The sequence below is a fragment of the Adiantum capillus-veneris genome, chromosome 21 (genome assembly GCF_014529385.1).
Source record: "Adiantum capillus-veneris isolate H3 chromosome 21, ASM1452938v2, whole genome shotgun sequence".
NCBI classification, from domain to species: Eukaryota; Viridiplantae; Streptophyta; class Polypodiopsida; order Polypodiales; family Pteridaceae; genus Adiantum; species Adiantum capillus-veneris.
The window spans coordinates 94,822,973-94,832,711 of NC_140951.1; the positions used below are offsets into that span (position 1 = coordinate 94,822,973).

General features: G+C 39.8%; 1 pseudogene; it reads left to right on the forward strand.

Moving 5' to 3' along the window:
* The first annotated feature begins 7,950 nt into the window (after positions 1 to 7,950).
* Positions 7,951 to 9,344, forward strand: LOC147431381 (uncharacterized; annotated as a pseudogene).
* Positions 9,345 to 9,739: the final 395 nt, after the last annotated feature.

The window sequence follows — 9,739 nt, forward strand, 5'->3', positions numbered from 1 at the left end:
CTCTTTTTTTTAAATGAATTAAGGTAGACAATTGATTTTTTGCAACCACTAGGGTTGACATTTTCTCAAAGGAAAGAGATGAACGAAAGCGTACATTGTCGAGCTCATTTGCAACGCTTTTGTTGCTCTCTCTTTCTCTCTCTCTCTTGCACCGGTTCCACAGGCCCTGCCACACAACCCGCCAAGCTTGACTTAACACACACACATGCAAACTGGCTCGGAGCTTTTCAGCCCTGCATCGGTGCTACACCCACATACACACACACGTTGACCCTGCCATCTGTGCCAGGTCATCACACACATACACACACAATTTTTTCGATAACACCAAACCGTTCACTGACCTGGCTCTCACCCACATATGCTCTCTGCACATCATGCCCACCTCAGCTACCCACAACCCTCGGGACCCACTATCCCGCTTGGGATTCCTCACACACACACTCACTATCTCTCAAACCACTTTCCAATTGCAAATTTGCACATCCTGGTCCTGCCTTGGTGCGTCCTCACACACACACACCTGTTGCACCTGCTGCCCGCTTGTGTTGCAGCTTTTGCGCACACATACTCATAGAGAGCGCTACCCATTAAACATAAATATACCTCATTACTGAAAATGAATTGAAGGTTGTTGACCCTGCCTGCACGCATGGCACAATTTTCTTTGTTCCCAGTTTTCGCGCTGATTGATGACAGCATGAAAACCCTGCCCACCATGGCCGCCACTCCAGTTCAATCCCCTCCCAGGCTCCCATCCCTTTGGTCGTAGGCCACCAATCCCTGAACCCCACCTCCTTCCTGCCTTACTCACCATCACAGACATTGTTGTTGTAGTTGATTTAGAAAAATGGGAATTAAAAGGTAGTAAGAAGTTTGCTTTTTATTACAAGAAAAATAAAAGGAAGGAAGGGGAAGTTCCCACCTTTGTGAGACATGATCCTATTCACAGTTGCCACTTAAAATAAAATTTTTGTGTGGTTTTTGTGCAATACCAAAGAATGAGCGTTATGTGGAACAAGCATACCTTGGCACTAAAGGCCAACCAAAAATTTCCATGGTCGACATGCTTGTTCCAATGTGCCCATAAGGGGGTTCTTTTTGCGTGATTTGTTATCATCAAGCTTCATGTCCATGAGGAAATGAACAACAACACAAAATTGGGTCTTGATTACCATGAGAGAGTTAAAGGTACACTTCATCATCTACTTTTTTTGGCGTATGCTATGTATGCCATATTTTATACTTTAGGGCAAGGGTGTGGACATCAATGGTATGCTATGATTGTGTGGACATTTCCACGCATATTTTATACTTTAGAGCAAGGGTGTGGACATCAATGGTATGCTATGATTGTGTGCCCATTTCCACACATAAATGAAACGGGGGTGCACAAATGGTTTTAGCTTATGCACGACCTAATGCTTGGCTTTATTGAGAAAATCCCTCATTGTACTAAATGAAAAAAATTCGTTTGGATCTGCATATGAGCTTCATTTGCAAGCTATATTGATGATGCATACATGCTTAGTGGAGAGTGTGCACTTAAAATTTGGATTTGACAATGCTTATACATTTAGTGCATGAAATGAATGAAAAATCTTTACATAACACAAAAATCTGAGCTTCTTGAATGATCAAGAGAGAGCAGTAAAATTTTGGGCTTGTGGTTGATCGTGCATCTTTAGTGCTTGCGTTGCAATTCCAAATGCTTAAGAGCACTAATGATTTGAGTTTTTTTGAAGGGGTGTGGCAAGGTTGAACTTTCATTGATCCAAGATGGGGTCATCATTGCAAAATATTGCAAAATGTGGCTATTTAGAGCCATTCCAATTCTTTGGATATTAAAAGTTGTATACATGCTAGCTCATAGCTTGGTCAAAAGTTAAATGTTTTCATTTGAGCTAAGTGTTTACTCAACTTTTTGGAGAGATTTTAAGTATAAAATTTGGTTATTGAGAGCCATTCACTTTAATTTCATCAAGTTGTAGTCATCTCTAGCTGATAGATTGCTCCAAAAATTGTAAAACTTTCTTTTGAGCTAGTGTTTAGCCAACTTGTTTGGAGTCTTATATTATAAAATCTGGCTTGAAGAGCCACTTCATTTCATCAAAGTTGCGTTATTTTCAGCTCTTAGCTTGTCTTTAATTCCATATTTCATTGAGCTAACAATTAATCGACTTTGAACATGCATGAGAGATTGTAAAGATTGTAAAATTTGCTTATGTAGAAGCATTTTTGCTCTCATTGTTGTTGTGTATGCATAAAATTTTCTATCAAAGAGCATCATGTGCATAAACAAAGGCACTTTTTTCCTTTGGCAAATTCGGGTATGCAAGATCCTAGATTTAGATTTTCATTAATGTTTTTTGTGTGCTTTTGGATTTCGATAAAAGGGTTTTGGAGCTTGTGTTTACACTTAGCTTCAATTAGCTTGGGTTGTAATAAAAAGATCAAGAGACTTCTCTACCAAATGGATGCTTGCTCAAGGATGCACAAAGGCATGAATAGGTGAAATCCTTCCATGACATTGCTCTTTTGTTCATCTCTCCATTCTCTATGCTTGGCTTAAGAAATTTTTGCTTCTAAGCTATGGTTCTTTCATGTTCAAAAGCTAAGCATACTAAAGTTTCAAAACTTTGCTTTGTGAATATTAACTCATCAAAAAATAGGTTTTTTGTGTGCTTATGTGTGCTAATCATAGGTAATTGGCCTTGAACTTAGGTTAATGTAGGTTCATTTCTCATTAGTCTTAGACTCTTAGTGATAGTCTTAAAACTCCATTCATTTTTAACATGACCTAGGGCTATGATTAAGCTTTAGTCCATTTGCCATAAGCATTTCATGTTGGAAGAGATAAAAAATTGCTTAAAAAATGAAACAATAAAGCAAAAAAGTGTCAAGAAAAAGTAGCAAAAATGCTACTATACACATGAAAAAAAAATTTCTATGTTATGTTGTGTCTCTGTGAGGCCTAGCGCCTTATTGGCACTTGGCAGGCGAGGGGAATCACCTTGGCTCGCTTGGTCAAGGCCCTAAACCAATGCCCTGGGCTGATAGGGGTTAGCCTTCACCTTGGTAGGCTAGTAGGATTTTGGAACACCTTCTTGAGGGTTCAAGAAGCGAAGAGTCGTAGCTAGACTTGCCTTGGGGTGGTAGCCTTGTGATGTGCTTTACTTTTCTTATGAATGACAAAAACAAAACTTTCACGAGCTTTAAAAAGCTATGACAATGTACTAATAGATTATGAGCTTTTTTATAGCCCATAGACATGATAGACTTGAATGATTTATTAAGATTGGTTACATAGTTTTTAGGCTAATAGGTTTATGAACTTGCATTAGCATAGCGTCATAATTGATTGTTGGTGTTTCATGCATAAAACTGAAATTTCAAGTGGTTTAATCTTCATTGTAGTTAGGTGTTTTTTTGCTTTTTGTTGTTTAGTTTTTGACTATGATTCACCTATCTTTTAGAAGCAAAAAAATTCACTTTGATCTTTGTTCATTGTAATTCATGTTTTTATCCTTGTTGGCCTTTGATGCTCATTACTTGTTCTTATGTTTTGCAGCTCAACATTCTTCCATGGACTTGCTTTCTACCATGTCACCGTGTTTGCTTCACTGGCACACAAGGACGTGCGCCAAATTAGGAAGGGGGGAATGTTAGTAGCGGCTAACACATGCTTCACCAAATATGCATCAAGAGGGAGATGCGCTATGGATATGTGCACAATATTTCCAACTCACTTTGTATAAGGTTTTGGGCTCATTGTGAGTTCCAACCTGTATATGCTAGCTAGAGGGCTCAAACTTAAACCCATAGTAGAAGGGATTGAGGTGAAAGCATTTATAAGGAAGCTTTTATGCAAGAGGCTTCATTCTTGAGTATCCACTCTTGAGGATCTACTTTTGAGAGCTCTCTCTCTCTCTCTCTCTCTCTCTCTCTCTCTTGAGTGTTCACTCTATGGATAGCATAGCCTTGAGCTTAATGCCCATGCTTAAGAGGCTAGTGCTAATTTATTATAATTAGAGAAGCTTTTTTAATCTACTCTCTATTTTCTCATTAGTTTACTTCTTCCCTACTCCATTATGTCATGAAGTAGTTTCACCTTTCTCATTATTCTAGATTTGAGTATATGTGATGACTTCTTGCTATTAACCACTCTTATCCTTCTACGAGCATTCGATTTGTGATACTTAACATCACTAATTAGGTTGATTAAGTTGGTTCTTAATTTTGTAATTAGTGTGTGTGCCCTATTGTTTGCTTGTGTGGGGATAGGTTTTATGAAACTCTAGCACTTCACCTTGTGTGTGTAGCTTTTGATGAAGTGCCTTGATTGGCATGTGGTGATTGGAGAGGCCAACACCAATGCAATTAGTGTTTTCTTATCATTAGTGTGCTTTGGGTTTCTAGTCTATGGTAAGTCGGACTTTGGTGGGCTTAATGTGTGTAGGAGATGCTTGGTTGATGATGTGATTAGAGTTAGTGATTAATGACTAATCTCTATTGCATTGGATGAGCATACTCATGAATCCTCTTATTTGATACATCCGATGCTCGTGCTTCCATGCCCTAGCTGGGTTTCCGATCCTAGGATTGATAATTTTGTTGGTCTTAGGTCGATTAGGCTATGATACAATAGCCCCTAACAACAAACCACCTACATAAAGCATATATTTGGTCCTAATTCCATAGGATGTATACATACTCATAGTGAACCACCTACATATAGAATCATATGGCCCAGGATGTGTACATACACATCATGAAACACCTACATATAGAATCATATGGCCCAAGATGTGTACATACACATCATGAAACACCTACATATAGCATCCTATGGCCCTAAGTCCATAGGATTCTATATACCCATCATGAAACAATCACATATAGTGCCCTATGGCCCTAATTCCATAGGATGTATATATACTCATCATGACACAACCACATGTAGGCCCTATGGTCCTAAGGCCAAAGGATGTATATTTACTCAACACAAAGCACCTACATAAAGCATCATATGATCCTAAGTCCATAGGATGTATGCATACTCATCACTAAACATCTACATGTAGTACCCTATGGTCCTAAGGCCATACGGTGTATACATACTTATCATGAAACACCTACATATAGCACCCCATGGCCCTAAGGACATAGGATGTATACCTCCTATACGGTTAAGGAAATATAGTTCTATGTAAAGGGGTTTCATGATGAGTATATAGTTCTATGTAAAGGGGTTTCATAGGATGTATGCATACTCATCACTAAACATCTACATGTAGTACCCTATGGTCCTAAGGCCATACGGTGTATACATAGTTATCATGAAACACCTACATATAGCACCCCATGGCCCTAAGGACATAGGATGTATACCTACTCATCATGAAACCCCTTTACATAGAACTATATTTCCTTAACCGTATAGGAGGTATACATCCTTATAACCATGGAGCACCTACATATAGCACCCTATGGCCCTAAGGCCACATGGTGTATATATATTCATCATGAAACACCTACACATATACTCACAGTGAAATGACTTTGTGATGGTTTTCTTAACAAATATTTGTTGAAACATTCTTGTAGGTATGGGTTTTAATCAAGGTGATAAAGTATGCATGTTTGTAGCCACATAAAAGGTTGCCCTTGGGAGCGTATGTGAGACAAACCCCAATGCATATTGTTCAAGCATGCTTATTGGGGAAGGCAATGTATTGGTGACAGTTGATTTGTGTTTTCACAAGAAAGCACTCATTCCATTCCCAACAATGGATGCATTGACAGTGGGAGATGCTTTTCACAGTATTGTGAAATGGAGTATTGGGTTGCTACAACATATGAATGAGATGCAGTACAAAGGGGTTTGTATGTTTGAGGCTCACAAAGGAATGGCAGCATTGGAGGCACAATCTGATGGAATGAGCTACAGGGAGGTTTGGAAGGATAAGAGGGTTCAACTTTGGGATGAAAGCAAAACACACGTATTAGCCGAAGGGGTTGTCATGTATGTGTGTCCATTTGATTCCGTAAACTTTGGTGATCTAGGTGAAGATAACATCGGTATTGGTATTGAAACGTCCTATGCTTGTGAGGCTACTATTTCTACACAATCTAATGCATGCAGCATCAATTTGGTTTGTTGGCCTATCAAGAGAGTGACAAATGGATGGAAAAGCATTGTTACGATATGAGGATTTACATGATAGTGACGCATTACAAGATACATACATTGAATCAACTTGTTTGGTAGAGCCTATTTCAAAAAAACAAAAATATTGCTTTATAAATAGGAAGCCAAAAATGTCTGTGAAACCTTCTAAGAAATCCAATCAAGCATTCCTATCATCTGTCCATCTTGTTTCAACCATAAATTGTTGTTCTAGAAGGCGTTGTCAATATGCCAATAGAGATAGGTTCATGGTTATGCGCAATGAATTTTGGGGACAAAGTTTGCAAAATAGAACCAAGTATGTGTATGATTCAATGTTGACTGCTTGACATGAGAACAAAACAACTACAAAGATTTGCTATGTATTTTCTTTTAATGGCAATGAGGTCTATAATAGAGCTTGGTACAAAATTCATAGCATTCCAAAAACTTCGTTTTATCGTTACTGCCGTGAACAATTTGAAAATGGGATTTGACGCCCAGTGCATGGTAATGATGGTGACATACAAAAGGAAGAGACCATACAAAAATGGGAAGGGCATTGATGTGCTCTTTTGCCAAGATGATCGAGTCAACCTTCTCACTAGTTGTCTCAATACCCATGATGTGATTTATATCTTATAAGCATTTGGTGGTTGGGTGCTATTGAGGTGCCCAAATATACTAATGGAGAACTTTCATAGAATTTTTGAAATTACTCCATGGATCACATAAGTAATACACTCCCAACTTGCAGGTGAGAAGTTGGAGGTTGAAGGTTTGGGTAGCTTTGAAGTGGAGTGGCACCTAGTCCAAGAATAGAAAACCATAAAGTGTTTGCTTGGCTACAAACAAGGGGCTTCTTCTCTCTTTCCTTGTCCATTTTACACTCGGGGATACAAACCTAGCATACAAAAAACACACAAGAACTCTGCAATGGGTGGTTCAATGCTTCCATGGTAAGAGGATGGAGACAAAGGATTGGACAATCTTGATGTCGGAGATGAAGGCAGAGAATGGGAAGCCTCTGGTTTGAGATGCCCCATGCTCAATGCCCCAAATCGTGCATAAAAGGACAAGGTTTGGAATCTAATCTTTCCCTTTTCTCTATTGAATGTACATTTTTGTATAAGCTATTGAAACTCCACATTGACTATGCTTTCACAATGAAACCACTGGAAAAGTCCCAAGAAGTGATCAAAAGGGTGGAGGCACTTCTGAATTACATTGGCTATCATTATGGAAATGTGTCAATTATTGCTGCAAGGAATACAAGGGAGGCCCATGAAATCGCCCAATAAGTGTTGAGTGGACAAAAAGCCAAACACTTTGTTAAGAAATCAACCCAAGGAAACCCAAGACAATATGATGCTCAAAACTGGTCCAACCACAAGGCAGGTAACCTTTGGAAACTCTGGAAGGAATTATGCAAAGCTACTACTGACAATGACTTGAATGGCGAGCTTGCAAACAAGCACAAACAAGTTTGGGCAACTTTTGATAAAATGGTCAAGCTTATGGGTCTTACCAGCACAACAAAAGAGAAATGTCAATCATTTCGAGAAGTCTTGGAGGATTTCACCAAGGTCTTTACCTTGCTTGGGGTGAAAATAACGTCACACATTACATGGTAAGCCATGTCACATAGTGAACTTATTACAAGCGATTGTTCTCATTTAATAATGTGCATCATTTTCTCATGTGAACAACATATCTTGTTTGTAGATGGTGCATTTTTTATGCACAAATATGGTTCACTTGATATTTTTAGCACTCAAGGCATGGAGTAGTCCCATTATTGAGCAAGGGTGGTGTACTTTAAAAATACTCGACATGGTGGTGGTATGGTGCAATCTAATTATTTGGAAGAGATGTTCAACTGATTTTTTTGCACGACATTTGCTCATAAGCTCACCATGGAGCGTGCGTAACGATCCAAGATTTCAAGGAAAGTGCGCAAATTGAGTCATCAAGAGCACATCAACAAGTGGAAAATTTTGCAAGGCCCTGTCATTCATGCTGCATGGCGCCAATGGAGAGTGCGGCAAGGGTCAAGGTGGATTCAGCACCAGTGACTACACGTGAACGTAGGGTCCAAATCTTCTTTACATATTTTTCTGATAAAGTTTGGGGCACCCTTTTAAAAATAATAGCTTTTTATAAAAATTATAGTGTGAACGGTCCTTTTAAAATGGGATTTTTTAATATGGGCCCTTATAAATATTAGATCCACTCATTAGTCACTTATTTCTTCAGCACACATGAGCTCTTACCATACCCAATGGCGCGCACCAAACAAAATACCAAAGAGCATCCACCTCCCATCGGAAACACTCTCCAAGGAGCGGCAAGAAGCCGGGGTGGCTTAAAGGCACAAGGAAATGGCTGCAAATACTTGACCATTTTTTGTGCTCTTCAAATAGTGGGCATGGTAGTCGGGCACAACAGTTATCATGGGCAGAAGATTTTCCGTGGGCACAATAGTAGACACCATGGTGTAGACTTTAGCAACGCACCGAGTGCTGGCGATAAGAAGAGGGCCCAACATCATCAAAGTCGGACAGGGAACAATTGCCATGCCACCAATCGCAAGCAAGACTATCTAGAGCTTGAGTGGTTTATATAGATAGTGAGTCAAAGACAGATCCACCATGGCAGTGTGTTGAGATACCGCGCACACATTGGATGCGAGTGGCGGGGAAGACACTACCCCATTGCAAGGGAGATCTCCCTACAACACAAGATCAAGAGGCAAGGGGAGAGGAGGACGATGAGGAGCCAAAAGAGGCAAAAGATCCAACACCAAATAATGTAAATAGGTGCAAATCAAATTGTTTTAAGAAGCCCAAATGCCGCCCACCAACAAACAAGCAAGTTCCCCCTTAGACAACCTCAACGGTGTTGCAAAATAGCCAGGGCATTTTTGGAAATCCGTCACTACCAGAAGACAACCGTGTTGCTGATTTGACGAGCTCCCTTTGCTCGCACGGTGAAGGAGGTGCTCCAAAGCTATGGCAATCAATACATAATGCAAGCAATGGCACTAGAGGTGATTCAAGAGGCTGCAAAGGCCCACATCATCTCTGTGCTAGAAGACACCAACCTCTATGCCATACATGGAAAGAGAGTGACGATACAATCAAAGGACATGCAGCTTGCATGCCAATTGCGGTGAGAGTTTAAGCATTAGCCGAAGTGAAGCCTATCTTTTGTATTACCCACTCTGCTTTCGTACTCAAACTATTTGACAATGGAAAAATGATTGAGAGTTTTGTATCTATTGTCTCCAAAATCATTTGACTTTTTGGCTTCTTAATGTGTTTAAGTTAAGCGATACCTCTATATTGAATGAACTTTGAGTCCACAAGTGTGAAGGTGGAAGGGGATGAGTTTGTGCATGAACGTATAAATTCTAACATAATCTGAGCAATTTTTTATGTCTTGGTTGTGCACACAAGGCTAGAAAAGTCCAAAAAGGGGGTGGCCACAAGGGCTTGCAGAGAGGCCTGATAGGGACCCCCCTGTCTGGCTCATATGTGCACCCTTGTGGCCACCCCTCTTTTGACATTT